Consider the following 25,852-nt stretch of genomic DNA (forward strand, 5'->3'; position numbering starts at 1 on the left):
TTATAATATGTGATCTGCTTTTACCAATGATATCTGTGAAAGCAGTATTGACTGGCTGTGTTAGTCATCTTTTATCTCTCTTTGTAGAATGTGAGCATGTTTTGAAAGTACAAAGCTAGATCCTACTAATCATGTTGCATTTATCATATTTAATGTTGGCTTTGGCTCAGTTCTAATATGTATAAAAATTCTGGAATATATGTGCACATCTGTTTTTTGTGTGTCCCGTTTAAAAAAAAAATAACCTGCATACATCATATGCTGCAAAGATCTACTTTATATTCTTTTAGAGGACAAACTCCATTAGATATGCACTTACTGTACATTGGATTGTAAATCTTACAATTTAATGGTAATTCAGTGAGCAGTTATTGCTTCTGTGGCCTTTTTTCTTTCTTTTTTGTCCCATCTCACTTGTGAAATAGGGTTACCCTTTACAAGTGTCACATCCATAGATTCATCTTTTGTACTCTATAGTTGTTCCTAGTGCATCATTCTAAGTGAAAAGAAAAATAGGAAGCCAAAGCTACAGGAGGGGCATTGGGGGAGGGAGGTCTATACATAGAAATACAGCATATAGCAGCAGAAAGACCAAGGCAGTTTAGCATCAATCTAACAGATTAAAATTTTGCTGTAAAGGTACATTTTCTTTAACCTCATTCTCATTCATTTTCCCCTACCACTGTAGTTGGTGTTTGAATTCCCAGGAAGCAGAAATGGTGTCTTAATGATACGAGCCTTTTTGCCTCGCTTACACTGCTAATACTCTTATCCCTTTTCTGATATGAAATACTTTTTGCAGAAACAATATACACATTTGTAAAGAAATTATAAAAGGATTCTCCTTTTGAAGATAATGAGTTCTCTTCAGGAACTGCAGGTTACGTGAAACACAAATGAGCTCTAAGTGGAGGGATTTAAAGTCCTGCTACAGCATTTAATTTCTTGAGGAAAGGAGTTCAGTTCAAGGTTAGCCTGTTATTGTGGCACTGGCAACTACTTCTCTCATTCCTGTTCTTCTGCCAGCAGTACTGCACAAAAGGCAGTCATTTTTATTTAATACGTAGGGAGGTATTAATCACTGCAGTGTTTTGTCGCAAAAATTTCTCTTATCAAATTCATTGTTTCACCACTCATGACAATAATAGGTGTTTAATTACTCAATAAGAGCAGTTTATAGATTCCATTTTTCCTGTTTGCTGGACAAATGGTATTGATTTTGTACTTTGATGCAACATGAAACTGTATTAAACACAATTAGAATTCTAAAGCTGGTAATGTGTATCAGTTATGATAACTGAGCTCCTTGCTGAAGAAACTGCATCTTCCAAATTTTTACTATGTTTAAATTCCCAGGAGACAAAAAGATCTTTAAGGACATTCCTTTTATGGCATGAGCGCTTGATGTCTTTTCTTCTTGTTTTTCCACTAGCATTTATGCTTGCTACAATCTTTTCATATTCAAGACAAATGGTTTATGTAATATTTTTTCAGTTAATAGTACCTTTATAGTGGTAATAAGTTGTACAGATTCCAACCTACTCAACAATTTTACCATTGTCTCATCCTACCTTCATGCCATACTTATGAACAAGATACCTTTTGTGAAAAATTAGAGTTATGAACCCCAAGCTTGAGTTTGGACAGTAAAAATTTATGAAGCTGGGAAGAAAGAAGACTTTTGCTATTTTTCCTAGAACTCTCAGTTTTCTTGAGAAGGTGGCTATTAAGCCACATATGGATTTTTCTTTTACTTTCTTTATTTTATTTTTAGTGTTATACTGTCATTCATGACATGTTTTTGATATATCAATACCTGCATAGGCTTGAGTATTTTCTTTGGGTAGGATTTTAGTGGATTTACAGAAGTTGCATTGTCAGAATGATTGTTTATTGCTTCCTTTGTGGTCAGTACATTTTTATTTACAATTCTTTTCTACTACTGGTGCTTGTGTAACAATTTTCAGTTGGGAGTGTTTAATGTTTTCATTATTCTGTTTGCTTTTGTTTCCAAAGAGTCAAAATTAAACAGCATGAATTGAAAATGAGCATACTCAAGTATCTGTATCTGAATCAAGAAAAGAAGAATGATTCCTGTCAATGTGCATTCCATTTTGCAAGCTTGCTTAAGTAACCAAATCTTACGATATTTGTTGTTCATTGTCTTCAAGCATCTACATAAATAAATTGGATAATATCCTTAGTGTACAATTCCTAGTTTTTCTTTTTCTTTAATTTTATTTCTAGGTTCTGCTTTTAACCTATATTTTACGTCATTTAGCACAGGTTGAATATTTCTTAAAAAAAAAGATAAAATTTGTGAAAAATGTACCATGACTGAAAAATATTTTTGAAGAAAGCATGTTATGGATAGTAATATCTGTGCTAAATTTTTCCTGCATCTAAGCGCTTTAAATTACAGGTTAAGTAGAGAAAGAAAATGCACTTATTTGAAATATTCATTGAGTTGCATATGAAGGTGTGGTGTTTGCTTGTTGAGAAGCATGGTTAGTATCAAGAAACATCCATTGTTTAATCAGCAGTTTTTAAAGGTAGGCATATTTTTGTTCCCTTTTTTGGGGATCTGTTCATATTGCAGTTTCACAAAATGTGTATTAGCATACCTATATTCATGATTCTGTTATAATTGTTTCACATCTTTTACAGAATATTCCCCGAACTCTGAAAAGCTCCAATTCCTTATTTAAACTTACTTAAGAGCTTCAGTGGGACTACTCATGCTTAAACTTAAGGACATGCTTAAGTGCTTTGCTGAGTCAAAACTTTATACTGAGTGGACCTTCTTGTTTCTACTTTCAGACAAATGATCTATTTGCTATGTATTCTGAATAACTTGGATACCAATGGCTCGTTCCATTGTTTGTGTTTTAGGCAGTGAATTAGGTGTTCTTCGCTTTATGAAAATCACTACAAATTTCAATTACACAAACAGCAGGTGAGACATTAAAATTAAAAGGATGTAGGATGCACATTTTAATCTGTGGTGATGTCTCAGCTATCCAGATGTTATGGGAAAATTGAATAAATCTAAGTGGGATTCTGAATAATTGAATATATTGTTCTTATTTATTTGGATTACTGTAGCACTTAGAGGTCTCAACCAAGATGGTGACCTTGTTGTGCTGGTATTGTAAAAACATGTAGTGAGAGACTGTTCTGCGTCAGAGGGGTTACATTCTAAATAGCTGAGACGCACAAAGGTTAATAGGGACACAAAGAGGCGCTGAAATGTGAAGAGACTTGCCCAAGGTCATATAGCAGGTCAGTAGCAGAGCCGTGAGTTAAGCCTATATCTCTGGACTCCTATGCACTAGATTGCTTCTCCAATGATTAAACTATCTGCCTTTAATAGCTATTGAGGGAAGTAATTGTCTTTGATTTAGCAGGGAATTTTGGACAGTGATATTTGTCTGCCTTTCTTCTTGGGTTTTGCATGCCATAGAAATCTAGAGATATAATTCAATAATACGGCAAAGAACATTAAAAGCATGATTCTTATTTTGCCTCACTTACTGCAAATTTTGCAGATGCTTCTGGAGAGGTGGATGCTGTTCCATAGAGCGCTAGCTACAGCTGCTGGTGTTTGTTGCTGACTTACATACCTGTTTTTGCTTTATGTAAAATCAGATGTACGGCCAGCCACTTTGATTGGCTCTCAGGGAATAGTTTTAATTACTTTGGCCAAGCTGTCCTCAAGTTGTATCCTCCTTATGACAGTTCACTTCAGAAGCTACACTGCTTCATTTCAGTAACTTTATTACCATTTGGCTCAGAGATTGCTATTTCGCCTTGGCCAGAGATTTCATCAGTTGCCCAGTTCACCTTTGTCCACACTATACTTGTGAAATGACCTGCTCCTTTAGTGCTTGTCAATAGTAAATTGCTGCATCCTTAGTGTCCAGGCTGAAGCACAGTAAAGAACACAACTCTTTATTAAATTAGTGGATTTTACACTAATTTTTTTTGGATTAAACCTGAATGTGAAAATTCTTAATTACCATTTAATACCAAGTAATTAAAGCACTGGCCAGAGTCACCTATGTAAAGTGCATCAGTTTGAACTGCCACCTGATTAATAGGCTTGGTGATATAAAAAGTTCAGCACAAAAGCATACTCTGACAGGGTCACTGTTTTAAGAGCTGTAGAGAGTACAGTTTTTGCTGTAATTTGGGTTGAACAATTGGATCAAAATAATAATTTGTGAGGTGTTCATGGTTGGCTTCTCCAATGTGACGTCAGGTGAATTATTTGAATTTGAGATCAGTTAAATAGGTTTTGTAGGATATATTTATGAACAAATTGGTTTGACTCAGATCTTTGCTTAATTTCATTTGCATTCTTCAAAATGAACAATCAAGTAGAGTTTTTTTTCCAGACTTGTCTTCCATATCTTTAAGTTCAGGGAAGGTAGTAATGTGCATTAGTACTGTGTCTATATTTTCATCTCTTTACATACAATCATTGATTTATTGTAGCTCAGGTGCTGTCTGCGCTTCGGCTTGTGTTTGCCTGGGAGTGTGTCCACAGAGTAATACCAAATAGCTGGCTTAATAGCTGTATTTTTATATCCCTGTACATACATCTGTATCTATATATATATACCTCCCAGTATTGTATTCTGTTATAAAAGCTTTTCCTGTGCCATGCTTAGCCCCAGAGGCTCTGGTCTGCAAGATCATTCGAAAATTGTGCTGTGTTCACATTTAGCATGATGGTGTTTTGTTTTGTTTTTTAAACTCTTAACAGTTTATTGATGGGGCCTGAACAAACTGCTGCACCTTCAGAGGACTCAATTAGCTTTTGCCAGGCTCAGTGTGTTTGCAGCAGGCAGCCCATGCATTAGCAATTGCAGGATGGGAGCTATAATGATTTTCACCTACTGACGGCTCTGTGAACATTAATTTTGACAACACCCTACAAAGTAGGAAAGTGTGGTTATCCCCACTTTATTACTGAGCCCACCAGAGGAAGGATTAAAGCCTCGATCACACTGATAAGTGTGCATGTGTTTAGCTCTAAAACAGTAGGCAGACCTAAGTGTTTAACTGGAAGAGCCTTTTTCAGCAAAGTTAAGAAAATATGTTTTGAGCTAATTTTCTAAGTGAGTAGAAGATTTCCATGTCAAAGCTATGTTTTGGGTCTGGGGTGCTTGATTCTAGCTTGTTCATACTTCAGCACACCACTTTCAAGTAAACTTCCAATTCTTCTTTTTATTAAGTACTACAATGATTACTTGAGATACAATAGCAAAATTCTTAGCTTTCATATTTACAATGAGGTTGCTGACAGTCATGTGGTTTTTTGCTGTGAATTCACTTCAGTTTTGATGTTAGTGTGGGTCAGATGTTTTATTTTGCTTTTTTCGTTACTGTTTTTGAATGCAAATTTTGTATTGAATTATGTTCTGTATAGTTATAACACACAAGCTCCTTAGCTGAGATTCAGGTGTCTGTCTTGGGTGCCCCACTTCTCTGTAAGAGCATATGTGAATTAGTTAAATCCAACAGGAGTGATGTCAGGAGAAACAGTTCTCCTGCCTTTGTTTTTGTTGGTTTTTTTTGTTTTGTTTGTTTTTTGGTGGGTTTTTGTTTTTGTGTTTGGTTTTTTTTTTTTTTTTTGCAACCTTTTTTGGAAACCGTGGCTGTGGCAGCTCACCCAGCCATGAAAGGGGCCAGTGTGCTCTTCCTCCTGCCTGGCTGGAGGTGAATCTCCCACTGCTCTAGGCAAGCCAAAATGTCCTTGAGGGAAGCTCATGGGCTCCCTCGCAGCCTCGTGCTCCAGTACTCTCTCAGGCACAGACTGCAGGCTCTGGGGCTACATTCAGGTTTTGCAGGGAGCTGGGATTGGTTTCATTCTATCCTCTGTCCTGAGCTGCGGGAATTGGTTTGTGTCCAGCTCTACAAACGGAGCACTGCATGGGCAGCTCAGGACCATATTGCACATGGTGCCGTATGGGGCTGGCGCAGTTGCTGCTGAGCTCCTGTTCCTTTCTCTCCGGATGCTCATAAAGCTCTCCTTTAATTTGTCACTTGTGGAGAGCACATTTTAATAAATAATAAACAGGAAATCCAACTTCCTTTATTTCATTTTTTTTTTTTTGAGTTTGCTCATGATCTGTTACTGTTAAAGATAAATGCCTCTGCTAGATGGGAATAAAAACATTGATGTATGTTCATGGGCTCTGAGATAGCATTCAAAGCAGTTACAGGTTGTTTTGTTAACCATGTCTTTCAGTTTTGCTCTTGAAACAGGACTGGCAAGCAATAAATTCAAACTTCAACATTCACAGTATTTCTGGTTCTGATGAATAGACACAGCAAGCCTAGCTATTTTTTAATATTCCTACTATGATGAAATAAGTTTAGCTGAATGATTCTGGAGAGATGAACAATTTTGGCATACTGAGCAAGGAAAAGGGAACTGTATGATGCTAATTATGCCTCAGGTGGTGCTGTAGTTGGAATTTCCTGTAAAACGGTGTTCTTTTCATAATATAGCTGATACACATGAAGCAATATGGAAGTGTCAGTCATGCAAATTGAGGCGTTTGTACACACATTTCCAAAAGTCTTGTGCTATTTTTCAGGTGCCAAAATAGAGGCTGAGGAAAGTTGCTGGAGTAGTATTGTGATCTGGCAGACAGTGACTCTTGTCAGATGAGATTACAAGATGATCTTGTAAAAGGGTTAAATTTTGAGAAAGTATTGGGGAAAAACAGAAAGGATTTATTAGTGTATTTGAAATTGTTTTCTGTTCAGACAGTAGAAGATTGATGACATAGCAGCAGCTTTTTTTTTTTACGCTGAATCCAGACCTCTCAAGCATGTTCATATTCTGCAGTAGAATCTGTTGGATATCTGTCCACAAAACTCCAGATCATTACAGCTGAAAAACTTAGACTGGAAAAATGAGTGTCATGATAAGAAGAACCCATTGTTTTCCAAGTCTCTTTTTCCACGACTTAGTTTGACAAGTTCAAAACAGCCCTCCTGTGAATACATGACAAGAATCTGAAAAATTTGAGCTCAAGTCCTCTGTCTTTAACTATGCTGGTACTTTACTCTCAGATATTTTAAAAACTAGCTACTGGTTTAAATTTGTTCCTGGTGAGCACTTTGGTAGGAATATATGTGTGAAAATGCTCTGAAGAGTCCCCCAGCTGCGTGCAAACAGAACTAAATGAACAGCAGAATTCTGGGGTTTAATTTTTTATGTTCTGGAAAACTCTCCCGTGGACAGACCAACTACATGACATTTCAGCCTGCTTTGAGAAGGTGAAGGTTAGTAACTGGGAGAAAAAAAAAGATAATTATGATAAAGGTTGACACCCAATCTAAATAGATATTTGAAAGCTCTTTAACAATTGCATCCTGTCAAATTTTTCGATGTAGGAAACTATTCCATGCAAAGTAAGATGCTGAATGCTGGCGTATTTCCATTGAGTGGCACGAGTCCATCTCAGTTCTGGTACCTGCTTGACACAGTATAATAAAAGAAGAAGAGTTGGCTGAACAAAACATGGAATTGTTTGGTTCTATTAAGAAATGTCACCATTTATCTAAGTAAAACTATTAAGCCATAACCTGCATTTTTTCTTTCACCTTGGTGTATGTCAAGGGTAAAAGCTCAAACCAATCCTTTCTATGTATATAATCATGGAGTGCAGTTAATTACAATCATTTTTAAAAGAGTCTATTAAGAAATCATAGCAGATGAACAACCACTAAAGTAGAAAATCCAATGCATTAAGAATTACAGGCTTGCCATATAAACTTTAAATAGCATTTAACAACACTTAGAAGAACATTAGGAGCAACTTATGTGTTGTGGCAGTATTCACAGAAATGAAAATTAGAGGAAAAAAGTACTGTAACTGTACCAAGCCGGCATCCTTCTCATTAAGAGAGAACATTGACTGTCACTGTGGAGCAAGGCAAGCCTTTGCATGATGTTCTGACAAAATGGCTGATGTTAAATAATAGTTTACAAATTAGTAAGTGACTACACAGTACTGCAATGTAGTTGTTTGTGTGGAAAAATGTTTTGCCTTCCACTGAATGAATACAAAATAATAGAAGAACCCCAAACTAATCTATTGTCCTAGAGGGAGATAAAGTGGGTCTAACTAAGTTATCTGAGTTCTTACGTAGCGCTGCAGCTGCCACAAAGCAGCCCTAGCAGGCTGCTCACTAAAGCATTGGGCAGTTGAGGCCTATTGGCCATTGCAGGTACCTAAACAGCATCAAGCACAGATCTGGAGGAGCTCGGTGAGGGAGGAAGAGTTGTCTGAAATAAAAATGTATGTTTGCAAACATGACTGTAACAAGAGCCATGCAAGCTTAGATTGAAGACCTGCCTGTCTGTCTCTTGGCATAGGTCAGTAGGGGATGGCAGAGTGTAAAATGCCCCAAGTGTGGAGCTCTGCAGGAGCTGCAGACTGAGGCAGCAACAGGATGCACCCACACTGCCACAGGCTCTGCAGGACAGGCTGCACTGCTCAGCTGGGTGTTTAGTTTCCAAAGAAATGGAACTGTTTGCAGTGTGTAAAGCCGTTGGATGAGAAATTGGGAAGTTTTAACTGATTGCCATAATATCTAGCCATTGAAGTAGGTTTAGGGAGAGCCTTTTTTTAATTCAGTGGACAATTGTTAGCTATTAGCTGGAAATATGCTAATGGATCTAATAGGAATAAAATAAGAAAGTTTGAACCATTTCTATGGAATCCTATCACATTTAATAGGCAGTGATAATCCTTCTATAGTTTTTTTAATCACTGTCAACTTCTAGAGAAGTAATATTTTTCCACTGTCAAATTTCATAGATTGGAAATGTCTTAAAATTGTAATTTCCAATAAATTCATGTAGACTTTTTCATAGGAATGCATATATTGCTATGAGTACTCAATTAGAAAGTTTTTAAAAGGAAAAAAATATTAAAGTAGAGCCTTCTAAGACACAGTCTTCATGGAATCATTCAGTGAAAAGAGTCTTGCTTATGGTACCTTGAAAAATGTTCTGTCAGAAGAAAATATTGTATTTAAGATAGAGATTAAGAGAATGGTAATCTTTATTGGGAAAGGAAAAAATGTAGTGTTTTTTTTTGTTTGGTTGGAGTTTTTTTTTAAAAGGTTTAAAAGTCCAACTGGTATGGTGGAAAGAGAGACCTGCTGTATCCTGGCAATATTTTGTGACCGCTAGGAAGGGCTGAGGAGTACATGTGGGGATTTTGCTGTGGTTGTCCTTTGCCTGAAAGATCCTGTGGTCCTGCTGATGGGGTGCTTGACAGGGAGAATGTTTGTGGGACACTGTGGTTGTCTGCATCTTTTGAGGGTCAGCTTTGCACTGTCCTTGCTCTCTCACCTGATCTGGACCTTTTCCTGTCTCATGGTGGTGGTTGGGGTTGATGTCAGAGATGGAGAGGCAGCAAGTGCAGTTGTGTTATGTTTGTAAGAGTTGTACGTCTGCCAAGTCAATCGCTTTTGGAGAGAGAACTAGAATATATGACTGGAAGAAACCATCATGAGTTTAAGTTGCTTTTGTATCATTTCAGTTGCTGTTCATCGTTTGCAGGCTGGCTTTTTAGAAGGAATCTTTGTGTTGCTTATACAATAACAGCCTCATTCAGGAAACTCATGTTTCAATAGTGTTTAAATAAGTAGATAAAGAAGCTTCAACTTTTTGAAAGTGAGATTTTCCCCCTAGATGGAGTGTAGCCATGTTAATAATTCCTGTTGAGCATCTCTGGTGTAGAGTACCTGGGGAGGTGTTGGTTGGCTGGTGGGGGGCTTTTGGTGTTTTGTTGTGGGTTTGGTTTATGGTTTTTTTACTTGTTACGCCAGGTATTGTGATTTGGAAAAAGCAGTTAAGTTTTCAGCACTGTACAAATCTTCCTTTTGGTCAAGTTACTTGAAATCTCTCTTCTTAAAATGGAAGTTTTTGTGTCAACTGAAGTCTGGCGCTTTGACAGTCATTAGAATGTGAAGTAATGAATTTATTAATTTCTAATGACAAACAAAACATTTTCAGTAGCACTTCAATGCATTGTGGAAAGTCAAAGAATATTCCCTAATATCCTGCTACTGAGACTTACATTTCCAGATATCATTAAATATTAAGAATTGACTCCAAGTACATCAGTATTGGGAATCACTTTGCACAACTTTTATGCTTCACTCTTCTTGCAGGTTGGTAATTGGAGTATTTAAGCTTACTCTTCCTCACTTTATTAGAAAATGCTATTTTTTAGCAATTAAAAAATACTAAAGCAGATCAAGCAGTTATTTTGACAAAGAGCTTGAAACATTCTTGCCTAAATTCCACAAATAAAAAAGCCAGCTAAATTATCACCCTGAGCAGATTTTCTCAGGGACCTCAGTCAACCTTTATAAAGGATAATTACACTGGTGTTTTAACATGGGGCAAAGGAAATGATAAAATTAGGGCATAAGAGACACTGGTCCTATTTTGAGAACACAGTAGAATAATTGGTAAGGGATTTTTACTGCTGTTTTGTTATACAGAGGGGTTTTTTTTTACTTTCACATGTTTGGATATCTTTTTCAGGCTCTTAAGCTCTGTGTTTAGTGGCATGAATCTGAGAGAGATCTCCCAATGTATTAATAGTACGCTTTTGAAGTTGTGGATGTTCGTGGGTGTTTTAACATTGCAGCTTCAGTCACCTCTCCCCTCTCTGACTCTTCTTATATTCTGCCTTACTTTCTTTGCAGAAGGATATTTAAAATTAATTCTAAAATTAATCTAAAATTTTTTAAACAAATTCATATAATCTTGTTTATGCTTTTTAAGGTCTCCTGTGATTAATTTAAAACTCAAAGTTATTTTGCCAGGAGTTGTTCCCTGCAAAATACAGGCATGAATTCATAGTTCTGTTTTGGTTTATTTTTCAGGATTTGTTTGACAGAATTTCACCTAACACTCTATCCAAACCCACTAGCTTCACTTAATTTCAGCCCCACATTACATCATTCGACCCTAGGAGAAGTTTCCTCCATTTCAACAAATCGAGCCCAAGTTTGTGTGACAGTGGATAGATGAGGTGAGCTGATGAGGGTCTGGGAGGCATTGCAATCAGAGTGGCAGGTGAGGCAGCTCTCAGTGAATGGATTTGAAGGACTAAATGTGAGGGTTTGGAAAGGAGGAATTGTTATAGTGGATTACAGCTGAAGTCCGTCATGAAAATATCTCAAGTTTGTCAGTAGCTATCAGAAAACACATTAGAGAAAGGTGTATGGAAATCATGGTAGCAATCAAAATCAAGCTGTGTGAAAAGAATTCTATCAATTAAGTCTAGATCTGTTTCACAAAATCTGCACTTCCTAAAGATTTCTGTTGGTAATCTTAACATGCAACAGTTTATTGTGGTATAATTGAAATGTACATACATCACCAGGCTGGTATGAGTTTTCTTTTCCCTTTTTTCCCCGCAGATGTGGATTAAATGCAGTTAGACAATACATTCCCTGTGAACTATGAGTTATCTGTCAGCAGATACTGAGAATAAGATGAAGAGCAAGGACTATTTTTAGTGTAATCAAACAGCTTAATTGAGTTTGGGATATTTGCTTTGAGTTGGATACAGTGGCAGGAAAAAATTGTAGGGAAAGGTGAACCTGCCTGTACTAAAATTTGCCCTCAATGTGGATGCTCTTACAAGGACTGGATAGCTGCAGAGGACCCACTTATGTTGTAAAAATATACATGATTCATTTCAATTGGTCTTTTAAGTTTTTAAAATCACATTTGTCCTCTTGCTGCACTGTTTTTGCCAGTGTAAAGATCATAGGTTTTATTTGATTATATTTTGGTAATCTCTTAAATGAGACTGGGTCACCTTGCACCATGCAACATTTCACTTCACTGCTAAAACTTAATGCCATCTTTTTATCTCTCACTGAGTGGATGTCAGAGGACACAACATTAATATAAGACAGGCGTCTCTAATATTTCATGAATGGCCTTTTAAAAAAAACCCTCAAAAAACAAACCTAGGAAGTAAAAATTGACACTAGGGTAGTGAATTTAGTCACCTTTCTCAAATGTTGAATGGTTTTCCATTTATGTATCTCATCTTTTACAAGACCTATTCTTTGTCCGATAAGGCTATTAAAAAGCACAAGTGATTTCCTTAGATTGAATATATTGTTTTCCTTATGGAATAGGGGGATTGAAAGATTTCCATGAACAAGTGGTCAAAAACTGAAGATAATATCCCAAAATAAGACCTGTAGCTTTTTAGTGGATTAAAGTTCACTATTAAAAACTGGAACACCTGGGATTTGGTGCCTTTTTTGGTGCCTTTTTTTGTTTACTTCACTTTCAGTGCCTTAAAAATTAGTTTATACTTTCCAACTCTATAGGGCTATCAGGTAGGTTAAATCAGGACCTGATAAAGCATTCTAAAAAAGTGTGTGCTACTAGTAAATTATGGAGTGTTTGCCTCCTTTTTTTGTGTGTGTTTGTCAAATATACTATTCCAGAATCATGTGGCAATATCTACAAATGTGAATAGCTATGTGTATATTTATACTTTTTTTATGTTATACATCTAAAATTTATTTAGATGTATCAAAATTTTGTGTTAAGTACAGTTTTTTGTAGCAGTATCTCTTCATGCTAATTTTTATATATGGTAGAAAATACTTAATGCTTACCTGCTAAGACATGCAAGATTGATGTATTTTTTTTCATTCTCTGATACTTAGGGTTAGGAAAACTCTTGTGAAATTCTGAATATAATGTCTAATCCTTAACTGGACTAATTGTGACATTAGATTAAAGCATTACAGAAAGGGACAGCTATGGTTGTGTGCAGGACTTGAGCAGAAATAATCATCTTATTGTCCAGATCATGTACTGAGAGGATGCATTCATGTTTCAACTCTAAATACACATGTCCAAAACTTGATTAAGCTACTAGTGAAAATTGATATCTAATTTATATGTAGTAGTTTGGGAAAACAAGAGTGGGAGAGACCTCTGGGATCATCAGTCCAGTCATCTGTTCCTGCAGATAGTATGCCATATGATTTCTTCTCTAAATTTGCTGGGTTCCATAAATTTACGTGGCTTCATGCTTAACATTGATTGTCTCCACAAAATTTATTTTTTATTTGGCAAAAATCAGTGTTAATTGCACTTACATTGACATAGTAGAAAATTCAGCTAGATATACTGGTTAGGTAAACAGTTTGATCGGGTTAATTCATCCCTAGTTTCTAAAATAAGTGTGCAAAGAACTGCCACAATTTTTTTCCCTCCTCACAATTCTGCTGTCTTTTAAGTTCAGAACAAATACAGATCTACCTTCAGGATTGTCCACGCCCCCTCCCCCCAGTCTGGTTTTAACATGGTCCTTGATTTCTTTATAAAACGTTGGCTAAAATAGGTGGCTTTCCAGGCAGATGTTTGCGAACTAATAGGTGACCTTTATGGCAACCAAATGTCACTGTTAAATTTCTGCAGCCCTTTAGAGTCAATAACTAGGTGGATTTTCTTTTGGTTTTTTTTATGTTGATTATTTTTAATTCTCATAAGCAGATGTAAAAATCTCTCACGTATGACAATATGTAGATTTGTGGCAGTCCTGAGAGGACCTTGGGTCCGTCAGCCAGAGGCTTTATTATGTAATGCTGCATAAATGCTGTATTTTCATCTGTGACAGATATAGTCTTGAACCTGTATTTTTCATGTTACTTAACTGTTTCAGAAAATCATGTGTGAGAGAACACATCAAAATGGAAATTGCTTCTAGAGAGGCAGCGATAAATATTGGTTGGGTATATTGCATTGTTGGGCTCCATGTGTTTCAGGATGTTCTCAATTCTCTTGCCCTAATCAACACTGTAAATACATGCTGCATTTTCTGGTCATCTATTTGTTGGATTAACAATTTGGACCTTGCAGTTCCTACTATATGTTTTGATTCTTTAGTGTATATAGTCGTGGTTATATAAGAGTGTCCTCTAACAAAATTACTCTGAAACCTTCTGTCTTTTCCAGCTATTCAGAGAAGGAGAAATCATGTAAATTCTGTGCATTATATGTATAGTTCACTTGTAGGTACTTCAAAATTAGGTAGTTAAACTGAGAAAAATCTTTACATTCACATGAAAGTCTGAATCCTTGTAATAAAGAAATTTATCTTCCCATTAACATATTGGGATGGATTATATTTTGTTTTTGAAAAGGTACTTACTGTTTAATCTCCAGCAGAGATTAAAATAGTTCATAGTGTGTAATTGAAATTCACTGAAATACACTATTGAAATCAATATTTGTAGTGATATATTATGTGAAAATTAAAAATATACAAAACAACATAGGGCAACTATATCTGATTCTGACAATTTTGTGCAGGAGCTTTTAGACAAAGTTTGGCATATTGCTTTTATTCCATTAAAGGATTTTGCTTAAGTCACTTCTCCCTTGAAGTCTTTATAAACAAGTAGTACGTGTCCTATTTTTTATCTACTCTCTGCTTTATGCCATTGAGTTAGAATAGAATCATAATTCCCCACCTTGTCTTTCAAGTGCCCATAGTACTGTCGTGGCCATGAAGCTTATTTAGTTTTTGGGCCCTTTATTGTGTCAGTGATAGCACTGTGTTTTGTGTGGAGCCTGAGTACTCTTATGAATGACTTTTCAGCACCAGATATAGTATATCCCAATTTTCTATTGTATACTTTGCTCTGTGGATCAATATGGATTTTAATTAACATCCTAACAAAACCGTTGTTACGCTCAAAGGTCACTCTCCCTGTGTATGTTGCCGAGAACTTGGTCTTCAGCAAGTTCCTATCACACCAGACACTGTCAAGAACAACCATAACTGAAATAGCTTTTCATTTATCCTGAGGCAAAGGCACTGTTTTCCCTTTCTTTCTTCTTCAGTAGATATGCACAGAAGTTTGCTAACTGGGGGGAAGGAGCTGCAAATCTACTATAAATATCAAAGGTGACTTGATAGAGATTCTTGGAAGAAATTTCCACCATACTTGGAATGCAGTGACACTGTTTCATTCAACTGCTTTTCCACATTGCGTTACATTAATAATCGCCTTGCAGGTTTCTTGGCAGATGAAGAGAAAGGGAAAGTTGGAGGATGATTTTGAATGAATGAGGATGAAGATGACCTGTTAGCCTTAAAGCTTGTATGAGGTAGTCGGAACACGAAGAGCTGTGAAGTAGGTCAGTACTTTTGTCTTCTTTTTACATTAGTTGTTAGGATGAACTGCTTTTACAAACGTTTAGCTTATATTCACACATAGCACTGGTATTTCTGTGTCTCCTCCTTGACTGTACACTATATGAGATTATTTTCAGCTGTTTTATCCCTTCTGTCATGTAGCTTTTGAAATCTCTTGCGCTAATAAGCATCTGATAGATCTCACCAGGAGTCTTGGCTTTATCTTTAGTCTTCCTTCATTCTAACAATTCTGCCTACAGTACATACTGTTCACAGGGTAGATCCGCATATTGCTGTTCAGCTGCCAGGCTCTTGAGTAATAAACCCTGCATTTCAATTCTGAATGAGTGTAAATTATAATTTTTGGAGTGTTGTTCCTCTGACAGAAGACAGGGTCCAATGCCACATGCTTGACTATGGATGAAGAGTGCACAGCAGTCTGGAAAATGAGTTTATCCCTGATCAGTTGCTTTCAAAAATTACACCTTATCTGATAGTTCTTTCTTCAAGCAGAAGAGCTTTTATAGTGCTGGTTTTTTGGTTTAGAAATTTAGACATTTAGTCCACAATGCCATTTATTTCCAAGTTTCTGTAACAGTTCTGCTAAATAAAACCATTAGCATTCAACATAATTTCAAAGTTATAAACAACCAACCTGATAATGATTCTGTTACTTAATCCAGTTAGAGTTTGAGATCTTTGGTGCTGTTACTTAGACTTGAGAAGTTGACTCCAGTATTGAGCAAAGCCAGAAAACCCATTTTCTCTTACTGCATTGTGTTTTGATGTTCAGTTGTCCAATTATTGCATTATTGTTATTTGCCCTCAGTCCCATTAAGCAAAGAGGTAAATTTGATGCCTCTTATCTTTTTCCTTTCTGAAACTGAAATAGGGTGCCCTATTCCTCCCATGTTACAGTATCCAGCAATCCCAAGATTTTCACTTGCATTTTTTAAGTCTTGCAACAAATGTTTCCCACTATGAAGACACAGACAGCATTATATACAGTGGCAATGGGAAGGAACCCCCCATTGAATGAATTATAATATTAAACTCCCATTAAATAAATTATAATATTAATAACATTGTTAATTATTTTTATATATTAATTTTGTTCTATATGTGTTTTCTGGTAGCACTTTAAAAATTGCCACCAGTTACCTGCATTGATAAAAGAAAGCAGTGATACTGCTGTGTTATAACATGGATTGGAATCTAACTAGATGCCCTTTTCAGTATCTGCATTATTGTTGTCATTAAATCCATTATTCTTGAGAATAAAACTTTTAAATTGCTTGATTACTTAGAACTTATAGTTTTGCTTAATAAGTTGTCCTTTATTGGATATTATTGTCAGCCGTGCTGTATCTAATAAAAATACTGCATATACACCATCACAAGCTTTGATGTCATTTTATTAGGAGGTGCTGCCTCAGCAGAATGAGAATATTAATCTAAAAGAAGTGTATTTTTTTCCAAGCAACATAAACAAATCTATCCTACTTAGAGCTGCAGTGTCAATATTTTATACTGCCTGTGTTGACTTATTCGTTGTAGTTTTTGGCATACGGGATAACTGAAGATTCCAATTCTGGCCTTTCATTTTAGGCCAGTTCAGGGTATTTCCAGCCCTGATCTGAGATATTTTTTCAGCCCCTGAGTAGTTTTCACATATAATAAATGTACATCCTGAAATACCCAATGTTGCACTGAACATTGACTCCTTGGTGATGTGGGGACTAGGCACTCCTCTAAGTTTGTTTCATTCTGAACAAAAGCTTTAGCAATTAAATTTCGTCCAGTATTCTAGAGAGTGCCTACAACTGCTGAAGATTTTTGAGCTTTGCCCTTAGCTTGCAGATCTTCCACTGCTGGAAGAGAAAAAAAGAAAATATCTACCTGGGAAGGAAGGAGAGTTCGCTGAGAATTTTTAGCAAAAGACAGAGACAGCTTAAGACCCATTTTAGTCAATTCTGGGTTCCTTTCAATACTAAAAAGTTGTAAAGACTTATTCAGTAGGTAATTTTTAGCTTTTTTACTTCTGTGTTTACATAATACCATTGTAGGGTCATTATGCCAGAAATATTATCACTCATGCTCCCATAGAAAATATGAAGAGTTTCTGATGCAAATACTAGCAAAGAGATATAACACCGGTTGTGTTGTCCAAGATTTTCATTAGAAACAGTTTGTCTGTAAATCACCTGCTCTTTACGTATGTTCCTCATTCCAGAGCTCATTCCATAGCATCAAAATACCCATTGTGTATCTGGTAGAGCTGGTTGGTGACAGCCTCATTGTGAAATCAGCTCTTCCAGTTAACTTCTTGCCTAGGTTTGTTGTTTCTGTTCTCTAGAATGTAACATGTTTGGTTAGCTTTAGCCTTTGAAAGTACAGGTTCTTGCTCAGAAATTTCTGGCCATGCTCTATTGCTTTTCACCCCACTCTTGTTCCAAATATTATCACCCAAATAAAAATCTTTGTATCTTTTTTGTCATCAAAGTTGTCTAGTTGAAGATAGTGCCAAAAAGATTCTTTTATGAAGGTGTTTACTACTTTGCATAATTTTTTTTCTTTGCTAGTGGTACTTTGTTCCTACCATACATGCTCTGTGGGTTTTTGCTGATTGTCTGCAAACTCATGCAATTGTTGCCTTTTTCCCCTGCATGTTAACCTGTGTATTTCCATATGATAGTTATCAAAGCAGGTACAATTCAAAGATATGTTTTTGTTAAATTTCAGCTTGTAATTTCTATACTGATCTATGCTGCTTGTAACATTTCTAGTAGTATTTTGAATTCTTTCTAATGCTAAAAGTCTGTTGGCTTCTGTAAGTGACCATCCTTTCCATCAGACTATTTTTGTCTTCAGTAATGTCCACTAAATTGCCTTGGTTGTCTTTTTCAATCCAAGAAAATTCTAAATCTACTTCTCCCTGTTTTCAATTCAAACAAGTGTCACGTGTTTTACTAAATCACACGTGTGTAGAGAACAGCATTCTTTAAATCCTGGAATAATTTCATTCCCACTTTCAGCTGAATTTATTTAAAACTGATATGTGTGTTCTCAGAAACAGACCTATCTACCTTTCTGTTTTACTGGCACCTTTGTCCTGCAGATGTAGAATTTCAGTTGCTTATTTGTTATTTTGGGAAGTCAGAGTTGGTTGGGCACCATATTTGCTCTGTTTGTTTTTGGAGGGGTGTTTTACTTATCTTCCACTCACTGTATGACAATGTATGCAGTGAGACTTAATCACCTGACATGTGCATGAGATCTCCACTTTATCTTTCTCCAAAATGAGACCTCCTCAGCACTCCTGGAGATAAACTGTTGGAGGGACATATCAAAGACACCAGGGAGGACAGCACAAAGGTGAAGGCCATGAAATTACCATTTGTCTGTAGTCTTATCGCCTCTTGTAAGCCAATTGTCATTGTGTCAGTGACAATCCTGGCATGTGGAGGAAAGTTTTCATTAGTTTCTCTCTTTCCCTAATGGTAGCCCACTGCTGTAGCAACAAAAGTCATTTTGCTGGCTTAGTTTACCCAAAGGTATTTGCTTTAGTTAGATGATCTACCTGTCACTGATTCTAGAGACCTCAAGCCAGAATTATCTGGTAAAATGTGGGCATGAAGAATGCCCAAGTCTAGGCTGAAGCTGGATTTATGAGCTATATTAAAGTAACTTCAAGGATATTTTTCTGCAGGAGGATTACTCTATCTTTTTTTGCAAATACCTTAATGAATAGGAAAACATGTGGATGTTAGCCGAAGAAGATACTAATACTTTGGAAAGTAAATGTTGCAATGAAAGGACATATTCGTTGTGGGGAAACAGCATTTTAATCTCTCAATGCAGTAGCTACAGCAGTTGATTCTTGTAACCTCTGAAAATTAAGAAGGGGGACATTGTTGAAAAGAGTGTCTAGACAGCTCTAGTGTAGTTCTAAGATATTCTAGAGTTTTAGAAAAATAATTTTAGAAAGAGCACTTCTATTTCTCAGGTTAATAGAAAAGCAAAGAAAAAACCTAAAATACCACACAAATCTGTGATGACCTTGATAATTAGCATTTATAGATCCAAGTGCAAAGGCAGACAGTTCTAAAATGAGTGCCACTAAAGCAGACTCTTTGCAGGATTTATTTTAGTTCTTGAATTTTTTGTCTTTTACATTGATTGCTTCAAGTGATGAGAGAAATTGGAAGCATCTTTGATATTCATTAACCAGGTATTTTATCGTGTCTAGAAGAAAGAGAAATGATGACAATATTTATGTGACCGTAAGTGACATAAATTACCATAAGTAACATAAATATTGTGGTACCTTACTCTGGCTCCTTACAAACCTACCCCTTCTGTAATGCTGTGATTTACCAGGACAATAACCAAACTGAAGTTATTAATATAGTTGTCTTTAGGGACAAGTGGTATTAGAGTAAAGGGACAAATATTTCTGTTTGTGAAATAAATTAAACCTAAGACTGTCATATGTATTGTTTATGAAAATACATGTTTATATATTTCTGTAGTTCATACAACCAAAACATCTTATAAATGATAGTGAAATAACAAATGCTCTGTAGCTGTTATTTCCACTCATCAAAATGAAAGAGACTGAAGCAAATTTAAACTTTTAAACTACCTTTCTCTCTCAAATCTGATGACTATCATGCTGTTCTCGTGGTATCATTCTTTAGGTGGCATGTTTTAGTGCCCTTTTTCTAGGAATTCTGAAGCTGACCTTGCTCCTTAGCACAAGTATTTAATAAAATAATTAGTCCATGTTAAAAGAAAATAATCTTATATGGACTGTAAAGGAGATGTATTTACTATTTAATGTTAAGGCTAGAGAGAGTTTAAGCATTCTTTGTCCATGCTAGAATCAAAACATATTATTTGAAAGGTTTACAGAACTTGATTTTGCAGTGCTTGTTTCTTGCAAAAGTCCAGTTGCGTCTTGGGGAAGGTGCAGTCCTCAACCATCAGATTTTTATCTCAAATGGAAGTTGAAGAAAAGTACTGCAGACAAACTAAAGAAAATATTAACCTAAGGTATTCTGCTTCGAACTGAAGCAGATTGAAATTGCTCCCATCTCAAGTGGGAAAGGTTGTCTCCAGTGGATGGATAGGTATTAGGAGTTGAATGGGGTGAATTTTTAAAAAAGTTGTATCTGCACCTCTGCTTATGTCCCTAGTTTTAGACAAATGCTCTTTGTAAGGGTGTAATTATTTTCCAAAGTGAGAATGCAATAGCAGTTCATAATTCATAAAAGTTAGTTATCCTACTATTACTGATATAGTTACCATAAATCACAGACTGGGAGTGATCCTATTAGCAGTTCAGTTCACTGTTAACAGACAGAATTTATGTTAGCAAGGTTTATGCACCTTCACCAGGGTTCTACTCTGCTTAGTTATTGCATCTTATCAATCACATAAGAATATATTTAATTTCATAATGGTGACTTTCCGCTATATTTCCTTGTTCGTTATAGTTTAGCCAGACAGAGAAAATTAACAGTGGTGGCTGATATGCATGAATATATGTGCCTGTGTATGTGTCACTATATACTTATCTCCACAGTTATATATTTGCATGCCTGTATGCACATATCTACAAGTATGTGTATACATCTGTATGTCAAAGCATCAAATGTAAAAAAATCCATACAGTAGGTTATGCATGAAACCTGTTAATTGCAGTGGATTACTGGTTTTAAAAAGGCTTTACTCATGTTAAACCCAAAATCTGCCATCAACAGTCAGTATCACTAGTCCTTCCCCCTTCCTCAGGAGTTTAGTGCTTAATGGGATTCTTTTGGCTTTGAAATTGAAGAATTTTATTAGTTGCTAAAGCTATTCAGTAAGAGGGTATTTCAAAAAAAACTGTAAATTGCAAAATGCAGTGGGACACTTACTGAACTGTTGGTATTGTTTTGTCAAAAAATGATTTAAAATGAACTAGAAAATTGCCGAACCATCAAAGTATGGGATGTGGGAAAGTTAATATATTAAAGAAACACTATCATGAGAAGAAGAAATGCCGTTTTAAAAATGATATTTTAAGAAATTCACTTATACAGAGAATAGGGCAAAATCATAATCTTTTATGAGCCCAATAAAGACTACCTAGCTACTACCACTTGATACAATACTTTTCTTATTGAACTTAGGGAAAAAATGTACTACAGAGGACTTTTTTGTGCAATATAGATTTAGTTAGCTTTTTAACTTAAAAATGGAAGAATGGTGAAACTGTCCTTTGGACACCAGGCTGGTGCACAATGCTCTGGGCCAACATGTGCATGCAGCCGTGTTCATACGGGCAGGGCTCGTGGCTCTGCAGCCAGGGTCCTCAGATTTGACATGCTGTTGCACTGGCTTTACTGACAACCTATGTACTTTGGTAGGGGACTTGTAGTAGTGCTTCCTTTAAAGACAGAAATATACTTTTCTTCAGAAATGGGCTATCTTCAGATATACTTGGGGGGTTTTTGCTTTTGAGTTAGGCTGTGTAAGTAGCTGAACAGAAAGTTAATCCTTCCTATTTTATGTGATGTGGCTTCTTGTGACTGGTCCACTGTATAAGAAGTTCATGTGGCATTTTAGAAGACCAAAAAACAAGATGTCATTTTACTTAAGATCACTTGTTAATGTTTGCTTAAATATTACCTCAGGCATGTTGAGTACAGACAAAATATAAGAACAATTAGTATTTACACTTTTTTTCTATTTGTGTAGCTTGTGGTTCCTCTGAAAACAATCTGCTGATAGTAAGACAAGGTAAAATATTTGCATTTCCTAGATTTTACTTCTTGACTCCTTTCTGCTTCAGTCTATTCTTACATGTCCTTATTCATGGTGTGTAAGTCACTGCAAGGATGTGGGCTGTTTAATTCCTAGTAACCTATTGAGCTGTAAAAGAACTTACTATGATGTGTTGGAAATATCAGTTTTCATTAACTGGAAGAGAGTACTTCATATAAGGAAATCTGCCCTTAAATGGAAAAAAGAGTTGACAGGACTTCCACCTGAAATTGTAATCTAAAATGATTTCAAGCCCCACCTAGGATTGCTGCATCTGAAGCATAATGCTGAAGCTCTTTTGGAGTCAACGGGCTTTACTTATTTGACAGAATTGTAGAGACAATTAAAGTCTTGTCTATGGTAGCAAAATTTCCATTGACTTCAGTGGACTCAGAGTTTAACTCCTCTCAAAGAAGGCTCTCAGTCTGTGTCTGTTCAGAGCTGACTTCCTTTCCCGTGTGCTGCTGCTATATCTCTGGCTTTCCACTTCTCATGATTCCCATGCAGCACAGAAAGACGTTTGCTGCAAACACCTGGATTTAGTCTGAGCTGGCCTCAAAGAGGTCAGCAGAGCTAGGAGTGGACAGACCAGATGTTTGACAGTATCCTCTGCACATCTACAGTATTGAAAACACATCTGTCTCAAATGATTTTAAGGGGAAATTATTACACATCAAAATATATTGCTTACGTTTTTAATTGAATTTCACCTATTGTGTCACCTTCAGCTAGCATTAAAGAACATGAGAAATCTCATGATCTGTGCTTGTTTATACATGGTGGCTGTAGTTAGAAATTAGTTGGCATACCATTATTAAAGCACAGCCTGCCTCCCCATCAAAAAAGTCTTTGTTTCCTTACAAAGATGCTTGTGGTGGCTATAATACTTTTTAAAATGTATTCCCTATGAGCCATTTAAGAATAAAGAAAGGGTTCAGATGTGTTTTCTTCCTTAGGAGCCCAAGTCTACCTTTTACCCACCTCTGTACCCTGCTCTCTTCTCCCCGCCAGTTGGAGAAGAATGTCTGAAATCAGTTGTCTTCTTACTATTTCCTCCCACCTGCTCTACTCCTCTGTACCCAAGTGCCTCCCAGAAGTGCTTGAAATCTTCTCTAGGGAAGGTGAATCCAGCTGCTTTGGCAGCCTGCTGCTTTAGCAGCTGAAACCCAACTCTCTCCTTTGACACAGAGAAAGCAGATGTCACTCATCAAAATACATTCACTGTAGTAAGCATAGGAAAATGAGCCAATGGGAATGTGATATTGATACCTTGAAAAACTGGAATTATTATTAATGCTGCAAGTGCTATTTACTTGAATGTTTGACCAGGACAACACTGCTAATTTCTTTTAGCTCAATGTGAAATTTAGAGTCTAATTGTTCTAATTGGCAGAAAAGGGAAAGCTGCCAAAAATACACACTGATTTACCTCCCTCTTGATTCTGTTGACATCACTGAAGTTGCATAGGATATTAATTGTTAAAGAAAGTTACTTTGGGCTCAGTTTCTTTCTGTAAGTGTCTGTGTCTGATGTAAAAGCTCAAAATTTCAGATTCTTGAAGTTTATGCTGTGAAGCTGATGAGATGAAAGAAATATGTAACTCATCTTTTGCAGCTCTACAGTGTCATGCAACTTTGGGGATGGTGGCTTAATTGAGCTTTACAAATTAAAATCACAAATAAGCCCACTAGAAAACAGCAGTAATGGTTAAAGGAAAAGGCACCTCTGTATTTGATGTGGACCATGTAAGTATCATAGCCTACACAAATTACATATGAAGTATCTGGAGACAGTAGCTCAGCACTGAACATCTTCAGACTCAGACAATTATTGAAGACTATGTACTGACATGAGAGAGGACTGGTCTAATCTAAAATCCATTAGGCTGCCAGATTTATCATTAAATCAGGAAATACACCTCTTTGGTCCGTAGACTGGTGTAATGCATGGATGGCAGAGTGATGGGGGGGAACCTCTCACTGCCATGAAGATATTTATCATGGTAATGGAGAAAATACTGAAGGCTTTCATGTAACATGCAGCAGAGACAACAGTCTTAATGGTCCTGTCCCCTAAAATTTTCCAAGAAAAAGAGATTGCAAATACTTTTGGAAGCAGTGGGAACAAGGGGAATGGCTTCCTCCCACTTTGTCCCTCCCAAGAACATACCAACCTCTTAGTAAAGAATTTTATTGTGCCTTTTACAGAAACCTTTGCTGTCTTTAATTTGCAAAATTCCTCTCTGTTTCAAGTAGTTTTTCTAAGAAGTGGTGGGTTATACATGGCCTGTTGTATCCCTTTGCCACGTGTGAGGCTCTAAACATATTTGCACGTGATACTATATTTCTAGATCTTTACCTGGGCAGGCCTTTATAAGAAGAGTGAATTTTTAGAAAGAAATACTACGCCTATATAGGCACTTTGTATTAGGACAAGTTTTCACAATATTTCATGAACCTGACTCAAAATGTATTCTAGTGCAGATTGTTTAATTATGTGTGTAAGCAGAAGGCTGGCAAGATTCAGGAAAACATTTTAAAACCTTTCATAAAGGGATAGGATTCATGGTAAGAGGGTATACTTTTTATCAATTAATGCCTGGCTGCATTTTTCAAGAGCTTATAAAGCAAAGGAAAGAATTTTTGCTACGGGTTTGGTCAATGCAAAGCTCAAGATCTCTTAAAATTGAGTCTGAACTTAACCTATTAACATTATTTGTGTTATTAGAAATAATAGAATGTCAGCTGAAGCAGTGAAAATTTTTATAATTATTTATGCCATATATGTTAACATATTGCTCCATTTTGATATGACCTCTGATCAATAAGGTTGAATTGTAGTGAGTCCTTATTTGCATACACATGCCTACTTTCTACATCTTTAAATATCAAAGTCTCAACATAATTTTCACTTTTAGGTTTATTGCAAGGTCTCGTCTTTGTGGTTTATGCATCTGCTACTGTACACTATTATGGCCCAATAGGCATGCGAGGTACTATGGCTTAGTACTTTTTCCTTTCAGTTTGTCTTGTCTTGCTTAAGCTCTGGGTGAAGAGGGGGCATGTGGACAATGACACTGGCTTAACTCATAAAGTCAAGGTAATTTGATTGTTTAGCTGAGTTTTATCAAGGCAAATCAATGCAACAGTTGTAAAGACGAGATCTATCAAAGGACAGACATTCTTGAAGTTACTTTCCAAGCTTTTTTTTTTTTTAAATTGGTTTATTATTTTTGCATTGTATTTTAAGGCATGCATGGCAATGCTTTGGTAGATCACTGAACCGTCATTGGGGGAAAATGTAGGAAGAGGGTAGAAGATGTCTCTCTGCTGTCTCCTTTTTCTGTGCCAGTCTAAAAACTCATTTGCCTCCCTTAGGTGGGTTTGTCAACCTATACAGAACCCACTGCTGGTGTCATCACACAGTGCACAGGAGAAAGAGCCTGTCTTATTCCTGCTTAGCACTGGATTCACACCCTACAAAGACTTCTAGTTGAAATCTGGCCTTGGAGACCTGGCCTTCTCAGTTGGGATGGCAGGGAGGGCTAACAGCTTCCTTGGCTGGAAGGCATCAAATTGAATAAACAGAAAACGGGGGCCTGGAGAGTGGGAAAGCTCTTGATGGTGATTAGTTGTCATCCTGCTTGTCAGAACAAATGAAGAAGAGGAGCACAATGTTTGCACTGTTTGAACAAGCCTCAGAGAGCAAATTAGATGGTAAATGTGATCATAATTTGCCTGCCTTTCTTGAAACTCCCATGGTGCTATTAGTGTTTTTCTTTTTTCAGTAAAAGAGCTTTAAGAAATACATACTT

General features: G+C 36.4%; 1 protein-coding gene across 4 annotated transcripts in view; it reads left to right on the forward strand.

Annotated features, from left to right (window-relative positions):
- Positions 1 to 25,852, forward strand: part of FIGN (fidgetin, microtubule severing factor) — a 104,643-nt gene that overhangs the window by 23,770 nt on the left and 55,021 nt on the right. Inside the window, exon 2 of one of the 4 annotated variants that reach the window (XM_030952629.1) lies at positions 15,107 to 15,229. The exons of 2 other annotated variants lie outside the window; for them this stretch is intronic. The gene's annotated coding sequence lies outside the window, so the exon portion shown is untranslated. Of the gene's footprint in view, positions 1 to 4,523; positions 15,230 to 25,852 lie in introns of those variants that run through there. One more of the 4 variants, XM_030952630.1, reaches the window with a different exon arrangement.

Source organism: Camarhynchus parvulus, chromosome 7, assembly GCF_901933205.1.
Source record: "Camarhynchus parvulus chromosome 7, STF_HiC, whole genome shotgun sequence".
NCBI lineage: Eukaryota > Metazoa > Chordata > Aves > Passeriformes > Thraupidae > Camarhynchus > Camarhynchus parvulus.